The 14,250-nt window shown below is 41.0% G+C and overlaps 1 protein-coding gene and 1 long non-coding RNA gene across 2 annotated transcripts in view; one reads left to right on the top strand and one right to left on the bottom strand.

The window, feature by feature from the left end:
* The window catches only part of tafa5a (TAFA chemokine like family member 5a), an 849,915-nt gene that overhangs the window by 182,466 nt on the left and 653,199 nt on the right, over nucleotides 1–14,250 (top strand). The gene's annotated exons all lie outside the window — the stretch shown is intronic.
* Nucleotides 1–14,250, bottom strand: part of LOC134359401 (uncharacterized) — a 34,875-nt gene that overhangs the window by 12,598 nt on the left and 8,027 nt on the right. The window contains exon 2 of the long non-coding RNA XR_010021103.1: nucleotides 1,018–1,224. This is a non-coding gene — a long non-coding RNA (uncharacterized LOC134359401). The remainder of the gene's footprint in view (nucleotides 1–1,017; nucleotides 1,225–14,250) is intronic.

Consider the following 14,250-nt stretch of genomic DNA (forward strand, 5'->3'; position numbering starts at 1 on the left):
GTTCTGAATTCTCTTACTGCTTATTAATCACCAACTATAAGTGACAAAAATAGCTGCTTTTTGAACATAAGCTCGCAAGTGAGGCTATTTAAGAAGTGTTCACTCTAATCACAGTATCAAATAGCCGCATGACGTGCATGTGACTGATGCTAGTTAGAAAATGTTCAGCAATAGTCTCCTGCCCCAATTAAGTGACATAGTGTCCCAAATAAATGAAAGGAATCCTGGCTATTATCTTGATATGTTTTTGTTCCTGAAGAGTTGTCCCAAATCACTGGCTGCCCTGATTAACCAATGGCCCAGTTAACTGGAATCCACTGTATTTTCAAGCCATGGCAGTGGACATTCTGGAAAGAAACCTGCAGTTGGGTTTGGAGGTGCTGTTAAAGTAGCCAAGGGAATGGATGTGGCACACTTTGTAGATGTTACACACGGGCCAGTGGTGTATAGAATAAATGTTTAGCAAATGGGTGGAGTACCAATCGAATGTCCCAGATTGGAACAGTGAACTTGATGAGCACTGCTTAAACAGCATTATTGCCATTAGGGAGAATAATGAGAACCAAAAATCTTTAGAATTAAAGTGAAAATTTATCATCAGCAAATGGAGAGGGGAAATGTACATCAAGAGGTTCAGCATTGTGTCATGGACAATAACTATACTAGGTCTTAAAATGTATTCTGGTGAGACTTTGAAAACCAGTCACGTGTGATGTGCTGTGTATTTTATCCTTAAAAGTTGGAAACAGAAGCTACTTATCATGGTTGATGCCTCCAAAATAAGACCAAATCTATTAACAAATGATGAGTTCAGAGAACTTGCAGTCAATTGGAAGAACAGATTAAATATGGATATTTTGTCATCACATTTAGCTAAGGTTCTAGAACAATATGCGTTCAAAGAAACATACTTGCGTTAAGGAGCACAGAATCCATTGGAAGCCCAGATGGCTACCATTAGTGCCAAGTGGTCAGACAGAGGAGAAGTTGAACACATTTCAATAGCATCATACTTACAGCCATGTCTTTGTTGACGTTTAGGGCAGCAATGAAGGTCCTCCCTCTCTGTCTGTCCCTGGCCATCTTCACTATTGTGCATCAGGTGTGGCTCAGGATCTTCATTTCCGCCTCTACGCTATAGTGCCAAGTTGTCTTTTGTCTCCTGTGTTTCCTCTGCCCTTCTGGGTCCAAAGAAGTGCTGTTGTGATGATGGAGTTGTCCATACTGTCGCACACAGATATAAAAGGATTCTTTATGGCTGTTTCCATACAACACTTTTTGACCAGTCATGGTTGTTAGCCATGAGGTGAACCCCTGAACCTAGATAACTGATGGACCACTCATAGTCTGACCTCTACCCTTTAACTTGTTTGGTAGGAGTGACCCTACTAAGAGCCAAAGCGCGAGGTGCTGACTCCAGCCAACATAGCTCTCTGGTTCATTGAGGTACATAAGCCTCCAAAAGCTAGGACAAGGTTGTGTTCCCCTTGGAAAATTGGCACCATATGTTGGCCAAAATTTCCAAATACTTGAGAAATCCATGAGCATATTAAGCTCGATAAAGACTGAATGGGTCTGTCCAAAACGAAATGCTTTATTTGGATGGAAGCAGTTAGCCTTTCTGATGCACCATCACAGTACTCCTGGGGTCCACTGTCTCCTTGGTTAATAGTGGGGGACCATGGCATAAAAAATGTTGGGAAACCCTGCACTACACCCAAGCTGAATCTTGCAAATGATGCCTGTTCACAAATCAGAGTTGTATAACTGAGGCTGTTGAATAACAATATCCAATTAACTATGAGGCAGAAAATGGAAGCACTTCTTTCAGAACACAAAAGCATTAGTTCATAGAAGTTTGTCTACAGGATCGAGAGAAGTAAGCCATCAAATGCATATTTTCCATGAGTGCAGATAAAACCCACTAAAAGGATCCCTCTGTAGGTCAAAGTTATATGAGGCCACTGTGGCTGGACAGCTGTGGGAAAAGTGTAGACATGCTCACCATTCAAAATGGATTCAGATAAAGCACAATGGATCATGTATCACTACTGAATGCACTATAGAAGAACTCACATTCAGTTACAGACTGTATTGGTTAATGGTCCATGACTTCAAAGATTTCAATTTGAACATTTTATGAATTGGAATTGGATCAAGCATCACTTTACACTTGCTTATCATCCAGCCTCAAAAAAGAACTGAGAGGAAAGTTCACGGAGTGGACAAGGTATTATAGGAGCAAAATTTGCAAAACAGGTCTGGCTTTGCTACAGAACACTCACTTGTGTAGTTTTTTTTCTTTGTGGTGTCGATCAATGTCATGCTCTGAGGTAGGATAAACTCCTGTATAAATGCTGACACTCAGAAGAATTGGGATAAGTCTGGTTCAGCTAAAACTGAAAGGGAAGGTGCAAGAAAGATAGTTGAACCACAGGCAAGCTTCATATTTCAAAATGGCTGAGATTCAGAAGACAAAATGGAATATTGGAGGAACGGTGGAGATACATGTTTCAATTAAAAATCTCACAAGGGAAGGTGACAGATTCAGAAAGTTTCATGTAGACAACTCAGTCTTATTTGAAGAAACCCAAGAGGTTACTGAGAAAGATTGTGGGTGTGAACTTACTCCTGAAGTAAGTCCTAGAGTTATTGTGGAAGAGTTGACGTGGAACATAATTGAAAGAGTTGACATCAACAATACCTATTGAATTTCCAGTATCAACACTAACAGCACAGGAAATTATAAAGATCAAAGAGAATTTGGAAACCAATCAATGAGTTAGATATGTTAACATTGTAAAACTAGATTAATTTTTTAATGTGGTACATTTCAATAAGTGTGACTTGATTACATTTGTTTGATTATTAATTATCTTTGTGTGCCAGTGTTAGAGAGGAACCTTCAATAAATGAGACACCTTCTGGAGCATATTAGTCTGCTTACTTTGCATTTAACTCCATGACAATGCATAGGACTGTGTGCATTATACTAAGTTCATGAGGAAGCATTGTTTTGGGTTACACGTCTTATGATTATAATTACAAAGGGACCATGACTTCCTTTCTAAGGAGTAATGGTTTAAGAAATATGATGTTTATAAATTCTTTGCATTCATCCTTCATTTCTTGCCAGGCAAACACGAAACAAGCACTAGAATGTTTAGAAGAGTGGATCTGTGCTGACAGCTCCATTAACAAACATATAGACACCATCTATGAACTCTTAAGAGCCAAAGAAATGTAAGCCAATAGAATTCAAGGGTCTACTTGAAGGGGTAGCCAATCAAGATGCAAGTGAAGGGGATGTATTTATAAAATGAGCACTCCTAGAGAGAATCACCAATGACTGTGCACTGAAGCTGTCATCTTGATTGGTGATGAAACATCTGCAAGCTATAGTAAGTGCCAAGCTCGGCAAACTCCACAAAGTCAAGCATTTCAACCGGAGCTACCAATACTCACCACCATGCTAAACAGCCGTACTACATTTCATGTTCAAGAATTACAGAGTCATGACATGGAAACATCAATCCACTAAATTGATGTTGGCTATCAAGCATCCATTTACATCATTTCTACACTAATCCCACTTTATTCTCCCCATATTTCCAGCAACTTCTCCAGGAATTTATCACCCACCTACTGAACGGGATACTTATAGTGGCTGATTAACCTCATCGTCATTAGGTGCTGTGTCAAATGATGTCGGTGGTTATGGTCTCATCACCAGGATTGTTCTTGGCAAGTTTTTCTACAGAACTGCTTTGCCATTGCCTTCGTCTGGGCAGTGTCTTTACAAGGTGGGTGACTCCAGTCATTGTCAATACCCCTCAGAAAATGTCTGCCTGGCGTCAGTGGTCGCATAAATAGGACTTGTGATATGCATCAGCTGCTCAAATGATCGTCTACCAGCTGTGCCCATAGTTTCATGTGTCCCTGATCGGTGGGGGGGGGGGCGCTACACTGTGCCCAAGGGGATCTTCAGGCTAGCAGAGGGATGAAGTGCCTTACACTTACTTTGGTAGAGACCTATCTCCACCCCGCCTCCCACATGGTTCAGCACAGACTAGGTGGGCTGAAGGGCCTATTTCTGAGCTGTACTTTCCCATTAGTCTATGGCTTTAATTAACCTATCTTTATCATATGGAAGGAAACAAGGACTTTTCTGCAGATAACACAGGGAGAACATACAAACACCGCATAGATAGCACCAGCGTCAGGACTGAACCAACGCCACTGCGGTTATGAGGAAGTAACTCTAATAACGGCATCATCCACTAGGATCTGAATGGCTCATTTAATCATTGCAACTTTAACTCCTCTGTAAGTGTCTTGTTATGCACTTATCACAGTCAATAATTCTTTCCATCTAATCAGTCACGACCGCATTGCTCAGTCGCCTGTTTCTGATAAATCATATCCTCTCATATATCATACAAGTAGCAATGAAAACAGCAAATATTCCAAGGTCTGGTAACTGATTTTCCACACCCACCACCTCCTCTGAAAAAGCATTGAAATGGACTGTAATCGCCGTAGTTCATTATAGTGCCAAGTAAGAAGGCATTGACTGGAGAAGGGTTTAATGTAAGCACTGAATTAGGATATGACAAGGCTTATGGCGTAAATGTGATAGTCTTTGATCATACGGTATATTGTGCACGCAGGGTTTTGTATCTGAAACTTATTGTCTAATAAATACAATACACCTAAAACACTCAAAAACTTCTGCAGATGTACTGTGGAGAGCATTCTGGCTAGCTGCATCACCCTTTGGAATGGGGGGGAGGGGGGAGCTACTGCACAGGATCAAAGCTGCAGAGAGTTGTAAAATTAGTCAGCGCCATCCTGGGTTCTAGCCTCTGTAGTATCCAAGACATCTTCAAGGAGCGATGCCTGAGGAACGACCCCCCCCATCACCCAGCACCTTCCCTTTTCTCATTGTTACCATCAGGAAGGAGATACAGAAGCCTGAAGCACACACTCAGTGACTCAGAAACAGCTTCTTCTCCTCTGCCGTCTGAGTTCTGAATGGACACTGAACCCATGAACATTACCTCACTACTTCTTTTACTTATTTCTGTTTTTGCACTATTTGTTTTAACTTAACTATTTAATATACATATAAATACTCATGGTAATTCAGATTTTTCTACATATATTATGTATTTAATTGTACTGCTGCCGTGAAGGTAACAAATTTCACGATATATGCTGGTGCTATTCAATCTGATTCTGATTATTGAGTTCAAGTGAAAATTGGATAAAAATACATCTACCAAGTACTGAGTCATAGGGTCACAGAACACAACAGCACTGAAGCAGGGAATTTGGCCAATCTAGTCCACACTGAATGTTCCTAGTCCCATCGACCAGTACCTGGCCCATAATCCTCCATACCCCTTCCTTCAATGTACTTATCCAAATTTCTCTTCAATGTTGAGATCAAACCCACATCCACCACTTACACTGATAGCTCGTTCCAGATTCTCACCATGCTCTGAGTGAAGAAGTTCTCCGTAAATATTTTACTTACTTACTGCCCGCTATGCTGCTGGTGTTTAGGGCAGCAATCAAGGCTCTCTGTCTCTGTTCATACTGTCACACACAGATGCAGAAGAACTCTTCATTGTTTTTTCCATAAGAATACTTTTTGACCAGTCAGGGTTATTAGCCCTGAGCTGAACCCCTTACTGGAGGACTGGTGGACCACTTTACTTTGGCCTCTAACCTTTGACCTGTTTGGCATGGATGACCCTACCAAGAGCCTAACCACAAGGCCCTAACTCTAGCCAACATAGCTCTCCAGGTTATTGAGGCATGCAAGCCTCCAAACCCTACAACACGGTTGTGGTCCTCTTGAAGGTAAATATTTTACCTTTCACCTTTAATATCTGGCCACTGGTTCTAATCTCACCTAACCTCGCTGGTTTTATTAAACACAGCAATGGTGCTGCTTGCCATATCCCTTGTTTTGAAGTTTTATAATGTTATTTAATGTGCCAGAATTGAACTATTTCTTTGTTAATAAATTGATATTTTCTTGCTTACTTTAAAGATGACAGAGTTGATTGATAATTGAAATTCAAGAGGACATCAAAAGATTACTCAGAGTGCATCAGCTTCCCATATTTGTGTTTTGCTTTTCATTCTTTTACGAATGGCTGGTTTTCCGACTCCTTTGTAGGCAACAACAGTTGCTTATCTGATAAACATTAACGACAACTGAATGAAAAACATTTTTTATGAAGGCAAAAATGTTTTGGATCTTGCAGCTAAAGGGGCTACATATAATCTATGTGAGAACAAAGAATACCCTTCCATTCATATAGTCACAGAAATTGCTCAAAAACCTCAGAATATCAGGCAGCATCTTTGGAGAGAGTTTGAGATTGACGTCTTTTTTCAGAATTCATTTCAGATTTCCAGTCACAACTTTTTTTTTGATTTTTTCTTCTATATATGTAATGTTTTTTATCTATCTCATTTTTTGATATATATATTACTCTGGATTTCCAGCATCTGCAAAACCTTTGAGTTTAAGAACTTAAACCAAGAGAAAATCTGTAGATGCTGGAAATGCGAGCAACGCATACAAAATGCTGAAGGAACTCAGCAGGCCAGGAGGCACCTATGGAAAAAAGTACAGTCAACGTTTCGGCTGAAACCTGCCCAAAGCATCAACTGCACTTTTTTTCCATAGATGCTGCCTGGCCTGCTGAGTTCCTGCAGTATTTTGTGTGTGTTGTTTAAGATCTTTAAAAGCTACTTTTCAAAATCGCTAGATCAAGTTATATATTCATATTTCTGTTTAATTAGACAAGGACTTAAATAGACAAGAAGTGTAAATCACAAAATACTAATAATGAAATATGCCACAAAATAATGTTAAATATTTTTCTTTCCTTTTGCATTTGTTTGCTCTAGTCCTACCCCACTTTCTCGAATTCAACAGGAAATCCTTGAAGATGTTCCCTCTCTATCAGGATAACTTTATTGAATGCTCTGGTAACTTATGGAAAGGAAGAATATATTAAGACTTTATTGCCTGGAGCATAGGAAAAGGAAGGGAGATTTTATACACAATATGAGGAGTATAGATAGGTAAACACAAGCAGACTTCTTCCACTGAGATTGTGAGAGGTTATAAGGTTAAGGGTGAAAGGTGAAATATTTAATGAGAACCTTAAGGGAGAACTTCTTCACTCAGAGGGTGGTGAGAGTGTGGAATGAGCTGCCAATGTAAGTGATGGATACAGGTTCGGTTTCCACTCTGAGAGTAGTTTGGATAAGTGCATGGATGCGAATATATGTAGAACTACAATCCAGATGCAGGTCGATGGGACTGGACAGAGTAACAACTTGGCATGGACTAGAAGGGCTGAAGAGCCTGTTTTGTGCTGTAGTGTTCTAATATCCCAAAGTGTTTTACAGCCAGTGAAGTACTATTGTAATGTAAGAAGACTTTAGGCAATTTGTGCAAAGCAAGTTCCCATAACTAATGAGATGATAATCTGGTAATGGGTATCTAGTATATGGAGTGGTAGACATTGATGGTCAGGGAAGAATGCACATGCTCTTCTTCTATTAGCACCACAGCAATTTTCATTTTCACCTGAGCCAACATTTTAATCTCATCTATAAGATTTTATTGAAGTCCCTAGATCAGCAAGTCTAGAGGTCGGAAGCCCTTTTGGAGTACGTTATCCTTGACAATGGGTGTGTGTGTGTGTGTGTGTGTGTGTGTGTGTGTGTGTATTGGGAAGGAGTTAGTTTTGCTGTACGTGCTTGTTGTCTGCTGGCTGTGTGTCATTCTGCTGAACTTTGTCGGCATGTTATGTTTGCACCGGGATGTGTGGCGACACTTGAGGGCTCTGCTCAGATTGTGTTGCTTGTTAACACAAACAAGACATTTTACTGTATCTTTTGACGTGATTAATCAATAAGTAAATCTTGTAGTTTTGATGTGAGACTTGAACCCAGAATCTACTGACACAGAATCAGACATGTTACTGGATAAACTACAATTGACATATTGAAGTACGTATATTGTCACGAATCTGGGAAGGAAAACAGAAAACAAAAAAAAAATAGAAATTGTATTGATCTTTGGAAGACTGAAGTCTTTTTTTTATGTTGTCTAGCTTGTAGCAGAAGGTGGAATTTTCTGTTTTCACCAGGACAGAACATAAATCAAAATATGTCCAAAGACTCTGGGGTGTTCTTTTTTTCTGAAATAGCAAGTGGGATTGTTCTGCAAAACTCAGAATGATAATTGTCCTGCGCTGCCAAGAACTGTAAATTAAACCAAGGGTTTATTTAGTACTCTCGATCTTCACTCTTCCTATGTACTGTGCAATATCAATAGTGTTGTTAGTGCCAGAAATGATATCGATAAACCATTAACTGGCTGTGCTTTTTCAAACATGAATGTACTAATATTAAATTTGGAATTAATTTGCTGTGTATTTAATATTTCTCCAATAGTTGAGTAATCTTGTAAATATATTGTTTGATTAAGCATTTTTGTTAATTTCAATAATTCATTGTAGGGTTATATCTAAAAATAAGTGAATTGCATATGTCATCGCACTACCACGTGATGGGTGCGTGCCTCACTTGAAGTAAATTCGAACTTAGTGCCGCATTTTGGGACTCCTGTGTACTCCTTTGAATTAGTTTAAAGTTTTGAAGTTACAAAACGTAACAAATTCAAGTATTAGCACAATCATATTTGGAAACGTGCAGTAAAAATAAATATCATTCTTATTCATATTCGTAAGTTGCTTTCACTACAAACCACCACCACCAACTTTCATTTACACGGTCATATTACTTGCTGCTCATTACAGTGCTGGTGCTTAAGGCAGCAATGAAGGTCCTTCATCTCTGCAAACACCAGGCCTCAATCTGCTGACTATATGTAGCTAGCTAGTGTCTAAGACTTTTGCACAGTACTGTAGTAATTGTACGTATTGCACTGTACTGCTACCGCAAAACCAAAAAAAAAATCTACCGTGCACTTGGAGTGAGAAGGGAGCAGGGAGAGGGAAATCACGGTAGGGAGAGGGGAGGGAACAGGAAGCAGTGAACACTAAACCAATTGTTTGGAATGAAATGACCTTGCCTGATGTCTTAGGGCTGATAGTGTCTGAACCCATGGCACTCGGGCACTCAGGCACTCCTCCTGTGGCGCTCCACCCTCACCATTCCCAACATCCTTTGCTCCTGTCAGATTTACAAACTCACTCCCCGCTCCATGTTGACAAATGTATCACTGTGCAAAGGTTTTAGGCATCCTAGCTATATATACGAGGGGTGATTGATACGTTTGTGGCCTAAGGTAGAAGGAGTCAAATTTAGAAAACCTAGCACATTTATTTTTCAACATAGTCCCCTCCTACATTTACACACTTAGTCCAGCAGCCGTGGAGCATACGGATCCATTCTTTGTAGAAGTCGGCGTCTTGGACCTCCAGAAAGTGGTCCACAGCAGGGGTGATTCATAGGTTCGTGGCCTAATGTAGAAGGATATACATGCACGTGCAGTTCAACTCTTTGAGTGATTATGCAAAAGGTTTGAAGTTAATAACTCATCTCCTTCTACCTAAATGTGCTAGGTTTTCTAAAATTGATTCCTTTTACCTTAGGCCACGAACTTATCAATCACCCAACGTATTGTACATGCCTAAGACTTTTGCGCAATACTGCTGTACGCATATTATTGTTTTTGAAGATGTACTGTAGATGAACCACAGATTCACTCTCTTCTGAAGTCCAGGTTTCCAACATTTAAATCAGCTACAAAAATCAAGGCTAGCAGAGTTGTTTAGAGACAGTACTGGTCCAAAATCAAGTCGCAGCCAGCCATCAGGTGTGCCATAGCTTCCATGGTATAAAAGGTCAGGCATTGCCAACACGTCCCTTTCTGATAAGCTTAAAGCATTCGATGTTTGGTAACACACACAAAACACTGGAGGGAACTCAGCAGGTGAGGCAGTATCTCTGGAAATTAATAGATTGTTGATGTTTCGGGCCGAGACCCTTCACGAGGACTGAGAAGGAAGGGGGAGTTCACCAGAATAAAAATGCAGGGGTGGGGGGACGGAAGAGGCCTGTTGGAAGGTGGTAACTGATGTGAAGTGGGTGGGAAATGTCAAGGGCTGGAGAAGAAGAGATCTGATAGATGACAGTGGACCATAGGAGAAAGGGAAAGAGGTGCCATACTGTACACGAGGCTGCTTACCGAGTTAAGGGCTCATGATATTACAGGAAAGTTACTAACATGGTTAGAGCATGGCTGTCTTGCCAAGTTTGCAGGTGATATGAAGATTGGTGGAGGGGCAGGTAGTGTTGAGGAAACAGGTAGGATGCAGAAGGACTTAGACAGATTAGGAGAATAGGCAAGAAAGTGGCAAATGAAATAAAATGTTGAAAAATGCATGGTCATGCACTTTGGTGATAAAAAATATGCCAACAATTTCCTAAATGGGGAGAAAATCCAAAAATCTGAGATGCAAAGGGACTTGGGAGTCCTTCTGCAGAACACCCTAAAGATTAACTTGCAGGTTGAATCGGATGGTGAGGAAGGCAAATACAATGTTAAAATTCATTTCAAGAAGTCTAGAATACAAGAGCAAGGATGTGATGCTGAGGCTTTATAAGGCACTGGTGAGGCCTCACCTTGAGTATTGTTAACAGTTTTGGGCCCTTCATCTTAGAAAATATGTGCTGGCATTGGAGAGGGTCCAGAGGAAGTTCACAAGGATGATTCCAGGAATGAAAGGGTTATCATAAGAGGAATGCTTGATGGTTCTGGGTCTGTACTCGCTGGAATTCAGAAGGATGAGGGGGGATCTCATTGAAAGCTTTTGAATGTTGAATAGCTTAAACAGAGTAGATGTGGAAAGGATGTTTCCCATGGCGGGAAAGTCTAGAACAAGAGGGCACAGCCTCAGAATAGAGGGGCACCCTTTCAAAACAGAGATGCAGAGAAATTTCTTTAGCTAAATGGTGGTGAATTTGTGGAATTTCTTGCCACATGCAGCAGTGGAGGCCATGTTGTAGGGTGTATTTAAGGCAGAGATTGATAGGTTCTTGATTGGACATGGCATTAAGGGTTACAGGGAGAAGGCTGGGAACTAGGGTTGAGGAGAAAAAAAAAGGATCAGCTATGATTGAATGGCAGAGCAGACTCAATGGGCCAGATGGCCTAATTCTGCACCTATGTCTTATGGAGAGGGGTACCCAGGGGACCATAATAGGCAGGTGAGAAGAGGTAAAAGGTCAGAGTGGGAAATAAATGGAGTGCAGGCAATAAATTTGAATACTGGAAAGAGAAATTGAATTTCGTGCTATCAGGTTGGAGGCTACCCACCCCAGACTGAATATAAGGTGTTGCTTCTCCACCCTGTGGTGGCCTCATCCTGGCACAAGAGGAGGCCGTGCTTTGACACATCAGAATGGGAATGGTAACTGGAATTAAATATATTTGGTCACCAAGAAATCCCGCCTGTGGCCGATGATGCGGAGGTGCTCGACGAAGCAGTCCCCCAATTTATGACGGATCTCACCAATGTAGATGAGGCCACATTGGGAGCACTGATCACAATAGGTGACCCCAGCAGATCTGCAGGTGAAATATTGCCTCACCTGGAAAGACTGTTTGGGCAATTGAATGGCGCAAGTGAGGCAGGAGGTCTATAGGTAGGTGTAGCACTTAGGCCCCTTGCAAGGATAAGTGTCAAGAGGGAGATTAGTGGGCAGGGATGAATGGACCAGGGAATTGAGGAGGGAGCGATCCCTGCGGACAGTGGAGGAGGAGGGGGGAAGATAAAGATAAGTTTAGCGGTAGGATCCCTTTGGAGATGGCGGAAGTTGAGGAGGATAACGTGTTGGATGCGGAGGCTGATGGGGTGCTAGGTAAAGATGTTTTGAACAGAAGGGAATGAGTTCGTCACCACCCACCATGATTGTCTCCAGTACATCTAAATCTACAATCATCATCACTGATGTAAGATCAGTCTTCCAGAGGGTGTACCTATGAAAAGCATTGGGCACAGAGGGTCCTTAGATCCTGCTGTGGATTAGCTGCCAGGGATCTTTGAAGGTGTTTTTAACCTCTGCACCTTCAGGCTGTGGTTCCCTTCTGCTTTAGGAAGACCACTATCATCCCAGTACCCCCAAAAAAAGGCCTTAATGACTGCTACTGTGTGGCTGTAACATCCACCATCAGGAAGTGCTTTGAGAGGCTGGTCGTGATAGGCATGAACTTCAGCTTTTCAGTCAACTGTAACCCACTGAAATTTGCTTACTGCTGTAACAGGTCTACGGTGGTTGTCATCTCCCTGGCCCTACATTCATCTCTGGAGTATCTGGACAGTAAAGGCACCTATGTCAGTTTACTGACTATAGTTCTGACTTCAGTACTATTTCTCCAACCAAACTTGTCATGAACTCAGACACCAGGCTTCAATGCCTCCCTCTGCAATTGGATCCTTGACTTCCTGACCAATGGACTGCAATCTGTAAGCAAGCAGCAATACCGTCACAATTATTATCAACATTGGTGCTCTACAGGGCTGTGTCCTCAGCCTCCGGCCTCCCTGTACACTCATGATTGCGTGGCCAGATTCTGCTCTAATTCTATCTCCAAGCCGGCTGATGATACCAGCGTAGCGGAGCGCATTTCAAATAATGATGAGTTGGAATACAGGAAGGAGAGAGGGAGTGTAGTGCCATATTGTAATAACAACAAACTTTTCCTTAATTTCATCAATGGAGCTGGATCAGAGAGTTCAGAAAGAGGAGTGAAGCACATGCTCCTGTCTACATCATTGGTGATGAGATTCAGAGGGCTGATGGCTTCAGGTTCCTAGGTATGAACATTGCCAATAGCCTGTCCAACCAAGTTGATGTCACTGCCAAGAAAATTCAGCAATGCCTCTACTTCTTCAGGAGGCTAAAGGTGTTCAGTATGTCCCTATCGACCTTTAAGCATTTTTATGCTTACCATAGAAAGCATTCTGTTTGGATGCATAACAGTTCGGAATGGGAATTGCTCTGCACAAAACTGCAAGAAACAGCAGACAGCTATGGACACATCATAGGTACCAACCTCCCTCCATGGATCCTTTCTGCCCCAGTAAATCAAAGTCCCCACCCACCTTGGCCATTCTCTCCTCTCATGCAGAAGTTACAAAAGCCTGAAAGTACATATCACCAGGCTGAAAGACAGCTTCTATCCCATTGTTATCAGACTCTTGAACAGACCTCGTGCTTTCCCACTGCCTCCTCATAATGCTTCTGTTTCCTTTGTTAATAACCTTAAAATAATGCTTCACGCTTCATTAGATCTGGAGTATAATGTTATGGAAATAATTGTTTCATATGAATAAAACTGAGCCATGTACTGTATTAAATTGAGATTTAATTTCAAATTATCAATCCATAATTTAATAATTATACAATAAAATGAACTCTCGACTTCACAGTCCACCTCATTATAATCGTGCACTTTATCACTTAACTGTACTTCACTTTTTTGGTTGCTTTTACAATTTATTCTGCATTGTTATCATTTCACCTTATTCTTCCTCAGTAATGATTTGATCTCTATGAACAGTATGCAAGACAAGTAGACTTGTTACCAAGATATTTCACAGTATCTTGGAATGTGTGTGACCAAAATAAAAAAAAATGTTACAATATGCAACACACACAGAATGTTGGCAGCATCCATGTATATAAATAAGCTGTCACCGTTGTGGGCTGAGACCCTTCTTCAGGACTGTTCTAACATGATAGATTTCAAAATAATCAGCTGCTCACTTTGGTTTGGAGCAAAGCAGTGAGATTTTCTCATGATTAGATTTGCTGCATTTCCTCTGCTCTTCCTCATCACCATACAGCTACATTCTTCTAAAGTTCATTTCCTAAATAATTGGAAGTGAGATATATTAACACTTTTAATATGTTATGGGCAACGGTAACTGTGTTCCTCTTGTGCAATGTATGGGGTGCTGAAGGGAAGATCTTTTATCAAAGATCTCCAATCATCTGCATATGCATTTGACTGAGGTTACTGTCTAGATTTGATTGTAAACCCTTGTGGGGGAGAACTCAAAATTGACTAAGAGTATAGGTGGAATTTGGTTGTTTCATTTCGATACTACAGACAGTAGTTGTATGGTGCATAGAGCTCTTGCTGTTAATTCAGCCATTTTCTTTTGGCACCATTATTGGCCT

The sequence above is a fragment of the Mobula hypostoma genome, chromosome 20 (genome assembly GCF_963921235.1).
Source record: "Mobula hypostoma chromosome 20, sMobHyp1.1, whole genome shotgun sequence".
NCBI lineage: Eukaryota > Metazoa > Chordata > Chondrichthyes > Myliobatiformes > Myliobatidae > Mobula > Mobula hypostoma.